We start from the raw sequence: 13,443 nt of genomic DNA on the forward strand, positions 1-13,443 counted from the left end.
TTATACCTTTCTATTCGTGGAACAGTTTGCTAACACTGCTTTCATGGAATCTGCAAAGGTACATTTGGGAGCGCATTAAGACCTATAGTGAGAAGACAAGTATCCTCTAATAAAAACCTAAAAGAAGCCCTCTGAGACACTGCTTTGTGATGTAGGAATTCATCTCACAGATTTACACTGTTCTTTTCATTGAGCAGTTTACTCACAATTTATTCTTGGAATCTGAACCTGGATATTTTGGAGCACATTGAAGCTTATGGTGACAAAGGAAATATCCTCATATAAAAACTACAAAAAAGCATTCTGAGAAACAGCGTTGACATGTGTTAATTCATCTCATGGAATTACACGACTCTTTTCATGTAGCTATATGGTACCAATGTTTTTGGGGAATCTGAGAAGGGATATTTTGGATCGCATTTAAGCCTAAGGTGACAATGGAAATATCCTGATATAAAAACGGAAAAGAAGCTATCCAATAAGCTGCTTTGTGATGTGCGAATTCATCTCACAGGGATACACTGTTCTTTTCATTGAGTAGTTTGCTCACACTGTTTTCTTGGAATCTACAATGGGTTATTTTGGAGCATATTGAAGCTATACAAAGGAAATATCCTCAGACAAAAACTAGAAAAAAGTTTTCTGAGAAACTGCTTTGTGGCTTGTGAATTCATCTCACAGAGTTACAGCTTTCTTTTCATGGATCAGTGTGGTAGCACTGTTTTTGGGGAATCTGAGAAGGGATATTTTGCATCGCTTCAAAGCCTATGGTGACAAAGGAAATATCCTCAGATACAATCTATAAATAAGCTTTCTGAGGAACTTCTTTGTGATGTGTGAATTCATCTCGCAGTGTTACACCTTTCTTTTCATGGAGAAGTTTGGTCGCACTCTTTCTGGGGACTCCGAGAAGGGATATTTTGAATTATATTCAATCCTATGATGACAAAGGAAATATCCTCAGATAAAAACTAGAAAGAAGTTTTCTGAGAAACTGCTTTGTGATGTGTGAATTCATCTCACAGAGTTACACGATTCTTTTCTTGGGGCAGTTTGGTAACACTGTTTTGTGGAATCTTCAAAGGGATATGTGGGAGTGCATTGAAGCCTATGGTGACAATGGAAATATCCTGAGATAAGAACCAAAAAGTAGCTTTCTGATAAGCTGCTTTGTGATGTGAGAATTCATCTCACAGAGTTACACTCTTCTTTTGATTGAGCAGTTTTCTCACACTGTATTCTTGAAATTTGCAATGGGATGTATCAGAGATCACTGAAGCTTATGGTGACAAAGGAAATAAACACAGACAAAAACTCTAAAGAAACATTCTGAGAAACTGCTTTGTGATTTGTGAATTCATCACACACAGTTACACAATTCTTTTCATGGAGTAGTTTGGTAGAACTGTTTTTGGGAAATCTGAGAACTGATATTTTGAATTGCAGTGAAGCTTAGGGTGACACAGGAAATATCTTCAGATAAAAACTAGAAGGAAGCTTTCTGATCAATTTCTTTCTGATGTATGAATTCATCTCAGAGAATTACACTTTTCTTTTCATGAAGCAGTTTGCTAATGCTGTTTTCGTAGAATATGCAAAGAGATATTTGGGAGTGTTTTGAGGCCTATGGTAAAAAAAGGAAATATCCTCAGATAAATGCTAGAAAGAAGCTTTCTGAGAAACTGCTTTGTGATATGTGAATTCATCTCAGAGAATTACACCTTCCTTTTCAATGAGTAGTTTGGTAACACTGTTTTCTTGGAATCTGCAATTGTATATTTTGGAGCGCATTGAATCTTACAGTGACAAATGAAATATGCTCACATAAAAACTAGAAAGAAGATTTCTGAGAAACTGCTTTGTGATGTCCTACTTCATCTCAAAGATTTACACTATTCTTTTCATGGATCAGTTTGGTAGCACTCTTTTGTGGAATCTGAGATGTGATATTTCAGATCAAATTGAAGAATATAGTGACAAAGGAAATATCCTCAAATAAAAACTAGAAAAAAGAATTTTGAGAAACTTCTTCATGATGTGTGAATTTATCTCACAGAGGTACACTTTTCTTTTCATTTTGCAGTTTGTTAACACTATTTTCTTGGAATCTGCAATGAGATAGTTCAGAGTGCATTGAAACTTATGGTGAAAAAGGAAATATCCTCATGTAAAAATTAGAAAGAAGCTTTCTGAGAAAGCTCTTTGTGTTGTGTTAATTCATCTCACAGAGTTACACGTTTTTTCATTGATCAGTTTGTTAGAACTGTTTTTGGGGAATATGAAAAGGGATATTTTGAATTTCATTGAAGCCTATCATGACAAAGGAAATATCCTCAGATAAAAAACTAGAAAGAAGCTTTCTGAGAAAGTTCTTTGTGATGTGTGAATTCATCTCACAGATTTACACGTTTCTTTTCATGGAGCAGTTTGATAACACTGTTTTCGTGGAATCTGCAACTGGATATTTAGGAGTGCATTGAGGCCAATAGTGATAAGGGAAATATCCTCAGTTAAAAACTGGAAAGAATCTTACTGAGAGGCTGCTCTGTGGTGTGTAAATTCATCATACAGTTTTACGCCATTCATTTAATTGAGCAGTTTGATGATACTGTTTTCGTGGAATCTGCAATAGGATATCTGGGAGTGCTTTGAAGTCTTTGGGGACAAAGGAAATAGCCTCAGATAAAAACCAAAAAGAAGCTTCCTGTGAAACTGCTTTGTGATGTGTGAGTTCATCTTACAGAGTTACACCATTGTTTTCATTGAGAAGTTTTCTAACACTTTTTCGTGGAATCTGCAATGGGATATTCCGGAGCACATTGTGGAATATGGTGAAAAAGGAAATATCCTCAGATAAGAGCTTGGAAGAACCTATCTGTGAAACAGTTTTGTGATGTGTGAATTCATGTCACAGAGCTACACCACGCTTTTCATAGAGCAGTTTGGTAGAACTCTTTTTGGGGATTCTGAGAAGGGATATTTTCTATAGCATTGAAGCCTATGGTGACAAAGGAAATATCCTCAGATAAAAACTAAAAGACCCTTTCTGAGAAAATGTTTTGTGATGTGTGAATTCATCACACACATTTTCATGATTCTTTTCCTGGGGCAGTTTGATAACACACTTTTAGTGGAATGTACAATAGGATATTTGGGATTGCAGTGAAGTCTATATTGACAAAGGAAATATACTCAGACACAAACCAAAAAGAAATTTCCTGAGAAAGAGCTTTGTGACATGTGAATTCACCTCACAGATTTACACGCTTCATTTCATGGAGATTTTGCTAACACTATTTTCATGAAATCTACAAAGGGATATTCAGGAACGCATAGAAGCCTGTGGTAAAAAAGGAAATATCCAAGTATAAAAATTAGAAAGAGGCTTTCAGAGAAACCGATTTGTGATGTGTTAATTCATTTCACAGAGTTACACGATTCTTTTCATGGATCAATTTGGTAGAACTGTTCTTGGGGAACGTGAGAAGGCATATTTTGTATCGCATTGAAGCCTATCGTGTCAAAAGGAAATATCCTCAGATAAAAACTAGAAATAAGCTTTCTGAGAAAGTTCTTTGTGATGTGTAAATTCATTTCTCAGAGTTACACCTTTCTTTTCATGTAGCCTTTTGATAAAGCTGTTTTCGTGGTATCTGCAAAAGGATATTTGGGAGTGCATTGAGGCCTATCGTGAAAAAGGAAATATCCTCAAATAAAAACTGGAAAGAATCTTTCTGAGAAACTGCTCTGTGATGTGTGAATTCATCATACAGCATTACCCGTTAGTTTTATTGAGTACTTTGATACACTGTTTTCGTTGAATCTGCAACAGAATCTTTCGGGGTGCATTGAAGCCTATGGTGACAAAGAAAATATCCTCAGACAAAAATCAAAAAGTAGCTTACTGTGAAACTGCTTTGTGATGTTTGAATTCATCCTTTTCATTGAGAAGTCTACTGACACTTTTTTCACGGAATCTGCAAGGAGATATTCCAGAGCACATTGAGGAATATGGTGAAAAAGGAAATATCCTCAGATAAAAACTAGAAAGAACCTATCTGAGAAACAGCTATGTGATGTGTGAATTCATCTCACAGAGTTAAACCCCTCTTCTCAGAGCAGTTTGGTAGCATTCTTTTTGGGGAATCTGAGAAGGGATATTTTAAATAGCATTGAAGCCTATGGTGACAAAGGAAATATCCTCAGTTAAAAACTAGAAAAAAGCTTTCTGAGAAACTGCTTTGTGATGTTTTAATTCATCTCACAGATTTACTTGATAGTTTTCTTGGAGTAGTTTGCTAACACTGTTTTCATGGAATCTAAAATACGATATTGTGGAGTGCTTTGAAGCCTAAGTTGACAAAGGAAATATCCTCAGGCAAAAACCAAAAAGAAGCTTTCTGAGAAACAGCTTTGTGTTTTGTGAATTCACCTCACAGATTTACACCTTTCTTGTCATGGAGCACTTTGCTAACACTATACTCGTGGAATCTACAAAGGGATATTCGGGAGCGAGGGTGAAAAAGGAAATATCCTCAGATAAAAACTAGAAAGAAGCTTTCTGAGAAACTGCTTTGTGATTTGTGAATTCATCTCACAGAGTTACTTGATTCTTTTCATGGAGCTGTTTTGTAACACTGATTTGGGGAATCTGAAAAGGGATATTTTGGATTGCATTGAAGCCTATGGTGACAAAGGAAACATCCTCAGATTAAAATTAGAAAGAAGCTTTCTCAGAAACATCTTTGTGATGTGTGTATTCATCTCACAGAGTAATACCTTTTTTTTTTCATGGAACAGTGTGCTAACAATGTTTGTGAGCTATCTACAAAGTGATATTTGGGAGCGAGTTGAGACCTATGGTGAAAAAGGAAATATCAACAGATAAAAACTAGAAAGAAGCTTTCTGAGAAAATTCTTTGTGATATGTGAATTCATCTTACAGTATTACACTGTTCTTTTCATTGAGCAGTTTGCAAACACTGTTTTCTTGGATTCTGCAAAGTGATATTTTGGAGCACTTTGAAGCTTATAGTGACAAAGGAAATATCCTCATATAAAAATTAGAAAGAAGCTTTCTGAGAAACTGCTTTGTGATGTGTCAATTCACCTCACAGTGTTTCATGATTCTTTTCATGGAACAGTTTTGAAACTGTTTTTAGGGAATCTGAGGAGGGATACATTTGATTGCATTGAAGCCTATGGTGACAAGGAAAATATCCTCAGACAAATAGCGAAAAAAAGCTTTCTGAGAAACTGCTTTGGATGCGTGAATTTATCTCACAGCGTTACATGATTCCATTCATACATCACTTTGTTAGCACTGTTTTTGGGGAATCAGAGAAGGGATATTTTGGATCGCATTGAAGTCAATGGTGACAAGGAATTATACTCAGATAAAAACTGGAGTGAAGTTTTCTGAGAAAGTTATTTGTGATGTGTGAATTCACCTCACAGAGTTACACATTTCTTTTCATGGAGCAGTTTGCTAACACTGTTTTCATGGACTCTGCAAAGGGATATTTGGGAACGCTTTGAGGCCTATAGTGAAAAACGAAATATCCTCAGATAAAAAGTAGAAAGAGGCTTTCTGAGAAACTTCTTTGTTATGTGTGAGTTCATCTCACATTATTTCACCTTTCTCTTCATGAAGAAGTTTGCTAACACTGTTTTTGTGGAATCTGTAAAGGGATATTTGGGAGCTCATTGAGGCCTAAGGTGACAAAAGAAATATCCTCAGATAAAAAATAGAAGGAATCTTTCTGAGAAACTGCATTGTGATATGTGAATGCATCTCACAGAGTTACACTGTTCTTTTCATTGAGCAATTTTTTACACTGTTTTCTTGGAATCTGCCATGGGATATTTCTTAGCTCAATGAAGCTTATGCTGACAAAGGAAATATCCTCAGATAAAAACTAGAAAGAATCTGAGAAACTTCTTTGTGATGTGTGAATTCATCTCACAGAGTTACACCTTTCTCTTCATGAAGCCGTTTGCTAACACTGTTTTCGTGGAATCTGCAAAGGGACATTTGTTAGTGCATTGAGGCCTCTGGTGAAAAAGGAAATATCCTCAGTTAAAAACTAGAAAGAAGCTTTCTGGGAAACTTCTTTGTGATGTGTGAATTCATCTCAGAGACTTACACCATTGTTTTCTTACAGCAGTTTGCTAACACTGTTTTTGTGTAAAATGCAATAGGATGTTTGGGAGTGCATTGAACCCTATGGTGCAAAGGAGATATCCTCAGATAAAAACCAGAAAGAAGCTTTCTGAGAAACTGCTTTGTGATGTGGGAATATATCTCACAGAGTTGCAGTGTTCTTTTCATTGAACAGTCTGCTAACACTGTTTTCTTGAAATTCGTAAAGAGATATTTCATAGCACATTGAAGCTTATGGTGAGAATGGAAATATTCTCGAAGAAAAAACAGAAAGAAGGCTTCTGAGAATCTTCTTTCTGATGTGTGAATTCATCTCACTGAGTTACACCAGTCTTTCATGGAGGAGTTTGCTAGCAGTGTTTCTGTGGAATCTCAGGAGTGGTATCTTCAATAGCATAGAATTCTATGGTGAGAAATGAAATATCCTCAGATAAAAACTGGGGAGTAGCCTTCTCAGAACCTGCCTTGTGGTGTGTGAATTTGTTTCAGAGAGTTACACCATTGCTTTCATTGAGAAGTTTGCTAACACTGTTTTCGCAGTATCTCCAATGAGATATTAGGGAGTGCATTGAGGCTCATGAAAAGGAAATATCCTCTGGTAAAAAGAAGAAAGAAGCTTTCTGAGAAATGGCTTTGTGATCTGTGAATTCATTACACAGAATTACACTATTATTTCAAGCAGCAGTTTGCTAGAACTGTATTTGTTCAATCTGAGAAGGGATAGTTTGGATCACTTTGAAACCTATGGTAACAATGGAAATATCTTCAGTAAAAACTAGAAAAAGGTTCATGAGAAACTGTTTTGTGATGAGTGTATTCATCTCACAGAGATACAGTTTTCATTACATTGAGCAATTTGCTAACATTGTTTTCGTGGAATCTGCCATTGTATATTCGAGGGGCATTGAGTCCTACGTTGAAAAATAAAATATCCTTAGATAAAAACTGGAGGGAAGCCTTCTGAGAAACTGCTTTGTGATGTGTGAATTCATCTCATGGAGTTACACCACTCTATTCCTTGAGAAGTTTCCTAACAATATTTTCACAGAATCTGTAATGAGATATACGGGAACGAATTGAGGACTGAAATATCCTCAGATAAAAAGAAAGAAGAATTCTGAGAAACTGCTATGTAATGTGTGAATTCATCTCACAGAGTTACATTGCCCTTTCATGGAGTCACTGGCTAGCACTGTTTTTGTGGATTGTGAGAAGGGATATTTTTGATCGCTTTGAAGCCTATGGTGACAAAGGAAATATTCTCATATAAAATTCAGAAAGAAGCTTTCTGAGAAACTGCTTTGTGATGTGTGAATTCATCTCACAGTGTTACGCAACTCATTCATGGATCCGTTTGTGAGCACTGTTTTAGTGGAATATGAGAAGGGATATTTGGGATCACTTTGAAGCCTATGGTGACAAAGGAAATATCCTCATATAAAAACCAGAAAGAAGCTTTCTGAGAGACTGCTTTGTGATTCCTGAATTCATCTGAGATTTACATCACTCTTTCTTGGAGTCGTTGGCTGGCACTGGTTTTGTGGAATCTGACAAGTGGTATTTTGGATCGCTTTGACACCCATGGTAACAAAGGAAATATCCTCATATAAAAACTAGAAAGAAGCTTTCTGAGAAATTGCTTTGTGCACTGTGAATTCATCTTACAGTGTTACACCACTCTTTCATGGAAGAGTTTGCTATCACTGTTTTTGTGGAATCTCAGATGTGATATTTTGGATAGCATTGAATCCAACAGTGAAAAACGAAATATCCTCAGACATAAACTGGAGAGAAGCCATCTCAGAAACTACTTTGTGATGTGTGAATTTATATCACAGAGTTACATCATTGCTTTCATTGAGAAGTTTGCTAACAGTGTTTTCGCAGTATCTGCAATGAGACACACGGGGGCGCATTGAGGCCTGAAATATCCTCAGGTAAAGGCAAGAAAGAAGTTTCTGAGAAACTGCTTTGTGATGTGTGAATTCATCTTACAGTGTTACACAACTCTTTCATGGAGCCGTTTGCTAGCACTGCTTTTGTGGAATCTGAGAAGGGATAGTTTGGATTGCTTTGAAGCCTATGGTAACAAACGAAATATCTTCAGATAAAAACCATAAAGAAGCTTTCTGAGAAACAGTATTATGACGTGTGAATTCATCTCACAGAATATTACCACTCTTACGTGGAGCCGTTGGCTAACACAGTTTCTGTGGAATCTGAGAAGTGATATTTTCGATTGCTTTGATGCCTATGGTAACAAAGGAATTATCCCCAGATAAAAACTGGAAAGAAGCTTTCCAAGAAACAGCTTTGTGATTTGTGAATTCATCTCATGGAGTTACACCAGTCTTTCACGTTGGAATTTGCTAGCACTGTTTTTGCGGAATCACAGAAGTGATAATTTGGATAGCATAGGATCGTAGGGTGACAAATGAAATATCCTCAGATAAAAACTGGACAGAAGCCTTCTCAGAAACTGCTTTTTGATGTGTGAATTCATTTCACAGAGTTACACCATTGCTTTCATTGAGAAGTTTGTTAACACTGTTTTCGCAGAATCTGCAATGAGACATATGGGAGCGCCTTGAGGCCTGTGTTTAAAAAGGAAATATCATCGGATAAAAAGCAAAAGAAAATTTCTGAAAAGCTGTTTTGTGATGTGAGAATTCATCACACAGAGTTACACTACTCTTTCATGGAGCAGTTTGCTAGCATTGTATTTGTGGAAACTGAGAGGGGTCATTTTGGATCGCTTTGAAGCCTATGGTAAGAAAGGAAATATCTTCAGTTAAAACTAGAAAAGCTTTTTGAGAAACTGCTTTGTGATGAGTACATTTGTCTCACAGAGATACACTTTTCATTACATTGAGCAGTTCGCTAACACTGTTTTCGTGGAATCTGTCATGAGTTATTCTGAGGGCATTGAGTCCTATGGTGAAAAAATAAATATCCTTAGATAAAAATTGTAGCAAAGCCTTCTGACAAACCACTTTGTGATGTCTGCATTCATCACACAGAGATACATCACACTTTTTATTGAGAAGTTATCTAACAATATTTTCGAGGAATCTGCAATGAGATATATGGTAGCACATTGAGGCCTGTGTTTAAATAGGAAATATCCTCAGATAATAACAAGAAAGAAGCTTTCTGAGAAACTGCTTTGTGATTTTTGAATTCATCTCACAGACTTTCACCACTCTTTCATGGAGCCGATGGCTAACACTGTTTTTGTGGAATCTGAGAAGTGATATTTTGGATCGCTTTGAAGCCTATGGTGAAAATGGAAATATATGCTGATAAAAACTAGAAAGAAACTTTTTGAGAAACTGCTTTGTGATGTGTGATTCATCTCACAGTATTACACAACTCTTTCATGGAGCCGTTTGCTAGAACTCTTTTTCTTCTGAGAAGGGATATTTTTGTTCACTTTGAAGCCTATGGTGAAAAAGGAAATATCCTCAGGTAAAAACTAGAAATTATTTTTCTGAGAAACTGCTTTGTGATATGTGAATTCAACTCACAGAGTTACATCAATCTATCATGAAGGAGTTCTAGCACTGTTTTGTGAAATCTCAGGAGTGATATCTTGGATAGTATGGTGAGAAATGAGATATCCTCAGATAGAAACTGGAGAGAAGCCTTCTCAGAAACTGCTTTGTGGTGTGTGAATTCATCTCACAGGTTTACACTATTTCTTTCATTGAGAGTTTTACTAAAACTGTTTTCGCAGTATCTGCAATGAGATATACGGGAGAGCTTTTAGATCCATGTTTAAAAAGGAAATATCCTGGATAAAAAGAAGAAAGAAGCTTTCTGAGAAACTACTTTGTGATCTGTGAGTTCATAACAAGGAGGTACACTACTCTTTCAAGAAGTAGATTGTTTGAACCCTATTTGTGGAATCTGAGAAGGGATATGTGGATTGCTTTGAAGCCTATGGTAACAAAGGAAATATTCTCAGTGAAAACTAGAAAATGCTTTATGAGAAACTGCTTTGTGATGAGTGTATTCATCTCACAGAGATACATTTTTCATTACATTGAGCAGTTTGCTAACGCTGTTTTCATGGAATCTACCATGGGATATTCTGTGGGCATTGAGTCCTATGGTGAAAAATTAAATATCCTTGAACAAAAACTGGAGAGAAGCCTTTTGAGAAACTGCTTTGTGATGTGTGAATTCATCTCACAGAGGTACACCACTGTTTTCCTTGAGAAGTTTCCTAACAGTACTTTCGTGGAAGCTGCAATGAGATATATGGGAGCACATTGAGGCCTGAATATTCTCAGATAAAAACAAGAAAGACACTTTCTGAGAAACTGCTTTGTGATGTGTGAATTCATCCCACAGAGTTACACTACTGTTACATGGATCCATTTGCTAGCACTTTTTGTGGAATCTGAGAAGGGATATTTTAGATCACTTTGAAGCCTATGGTGACAAAGGAAATATCCTCAGATAGAAACCAGAAAGAAGCTTTCTGAGAAACTACTTTGTGATGTGTGAATTCATCTCACAGTGTTACACAACTCATTCATGGACCGTTTGCTAGCACTGTTTTTGTGGAATCTCAGAAGGAATATTCTTGATCGCTTTGAAGGCTATCTTGACAAAGGAAATATCCACAGACAAAAACCAGAAAGAAACAATCTGAGAAACTGCTTTGTGACGTGTGAATTCATCTCACACATTTACAACACTCTTTCATAGAGGAGCTTGTGAGCACTGTTTCTGTAGAATCACAGAAGTGATATTTTCGAAAGCATTGAATCCCATGGTGAAAAATGAAATATCCTGTTAAAAACTGGAGAGAAGCCGTCTCAGAAACTGCTTTGTGGTGTGTGAATTCATCTCACAGAGGTACAACATTGCTTTCATTGAGAAGTTTGCTAATACTGTTTTCGCAGAATCTGCAATGAGATATACGGGAGTGCATTGAGGCCCCTGTTTAATAAAGAAATATCCTCGGATAAAAGGAAGAAGGAAGCTTTCTGAGAAACTGCTTTGTGATGTGTGAATTCATCTCACAGTATTACACAACTCTTTCATGGAGCCGTTTGCTAGCACTGTTTTTGTGGAATCACAGAAGTGATATTTTGGATTGCTTTGAAGCCTATGGTGACAATGGAAGTGTCCTCTGATAAAAATTGAAAAGAAGCTTTCTGAGAAACTACTTTGTGATGTGTGAATTCATCTCACAAATTAACAACACTGTTTCATAGCAGAGTTTGGTAGCACTGTTTTTGTGGAATCATAGAAGTGGTATGTTGGATAGCATTGAATCCCATGGTGAAAAATGAAATATCCTGAGATAAAAACTGGAGAGAAGCCTTCTGAGAAACTGCTTTGTGATGTGTGAATTCATCTCACAGAGTTACAACACTGCTTTCATTGAGAAGTTTGCAACACTCTTTTCACAGAATCTGCAAAGAGATATACGGGAGCACTCTGAGGCCTGAAATATTCTCACAGAAAAACAAGAGAGAAGCTTTCTGAGAAACCACTTTGTGATGTGTGAATTCATCTCACAGAGTTACAGCGCTCTTTCATGGAGGAGTTTGCTAGCACTGTTTTTGTGGAATCTGAGAAGGGATATTTTGGATCACTTTGAAGCCTATATTGACAAAGGGAATGTCCTCAGATAAAAACCACAAAGAAACTTTCCGAGAAACTACTTTGTGATGTGTGAATTCATCACACAGTGTTACACAAATCTTTCATGGAGCCGTTTGCTAGCACTGTTTTTGTGGAATCTGAGAAGGGATATTTTGGATCACTATGAAACCTATGCTGACAAAGGAAATATCCTCAGGTAAAAACCAGAAAGAATCTTTTTGAGAAACAACATTGTGATTTGTGAATTCATTGTGATTTGTGAATTACACCACTCTTACATGGAACCATTTGCTAGCACTGTTTTTGTGTAATCTGAGAAGGGATATGTTTGATTGCTTTGAAGCCTATGGTGACAAAGGAAATACCCTCAGATAAAAACTAGAAAGAAATTTTGTGAGAAACTGTTTTGTGATGTGTAAATTCGTCTCACAGAGTTACACCATTTCTTTCATTGAGAGGTTTGCTAACACTGTTTTCACAGGATCTGCAATGAGATATATGGGAGCACTTTGACACCCATGTTTAGAAAGGAAATATATTCGGATAAAAAGAAGAAAGAAACTTTCTGAGAAACTGTTTTGTGATGTGAGAATTCATCACACAGAGAAACACTACTCTTTCATTGAGTACATTGCCAGCATTGTATTTGTGGAATCTGAGAACGGAAATACCCTCATATAAAAACTAGAAAAAAGCTTTCTGAGAAAACGTTTTCTAATGTGTGAATTCACTTCACAGAATTATACTGTTCTTTTCATTGACCAGTTTCATAGCACTCTTTTTGGGGAATCTTCAATGGGCAATTTCAGAGCACAATGAAGCCTTTGGTGACAAAGGAAATATCTTCATATAGAAACTAGAGGAAACATCCTCAAAAACACAAAGAAAATATCCCCATATAAAAGCGCTTTGTGATGCGTTAATTCATCTCACAGAGTTACATGATTCTTTTTATAGAGCAGTTTTGTAGCACTGTTTTTGAGGAATCTGAGAAGGGATATTTTTGATCACATTGAAGTCTATGATGACAAAGGAAATATCCTCAGGTAAAAACTAGAAAGAAGCTTTCTGAGAGACTGCTTTGTGATGTGTAAATTTATCTCACAGAGTTACACTCATGTTTTCATTGAGCAGTTTGCTAACACTATTTTCTTGGAATCTGCAATTTGATAGTCAGATCGTATTGAAACTCATGGTGACAAAGGAAATATCTTCATATAATAATTAGAAAGAAGCTTTCTGAGAAACCAATTTATGATGTGTTAATTCATCTCACAGAGTTACCGGGTTGTTTTCATGGATCAGTTGGGTAGAATTGTTTTTGAGGAATCTGAAAAGGGATATTTTGGATCTCATTGATGCCTATGGTGACAAAGGAAATATCCTCAGATACAAACTAGAAAGAAGCATTCTGAGAAAGTTCTTTGTGATGTGTGAATTCATTTCACAGTGTTACACCTTTCTTTTCATGGAGGAGTTTGATAACACTTCTTTTGTGGAATCTGCAAAGGGATATCTGGGAGTGCAATGAGGCCTATACTGAAAAAGGAAATATCCTCAGATAAAAACTAGAATCTTTCTGAGAAACTGCTCTGTGATGCATGAATTCATCATACAGAGTTACACCACTCGTTTAATGGAGCAGTTTGATAACACTG

The sequence above is a fragment of the Macaca thibetana genome, chromosome 19 (assembly GCF_024542745.1).
Source record: "Macaca thibetana thibetana isolate TM-01 chromosome 19, ASM2454274v1, whole genome shotgun sequence".
Classification (NCBI taxonomy): domain Eukaryota; kingdom Metazoa; phylum Chordata; class Mammalia; order Primates; family Cercopithecidae; genus Macaca; species Macaca thibetana.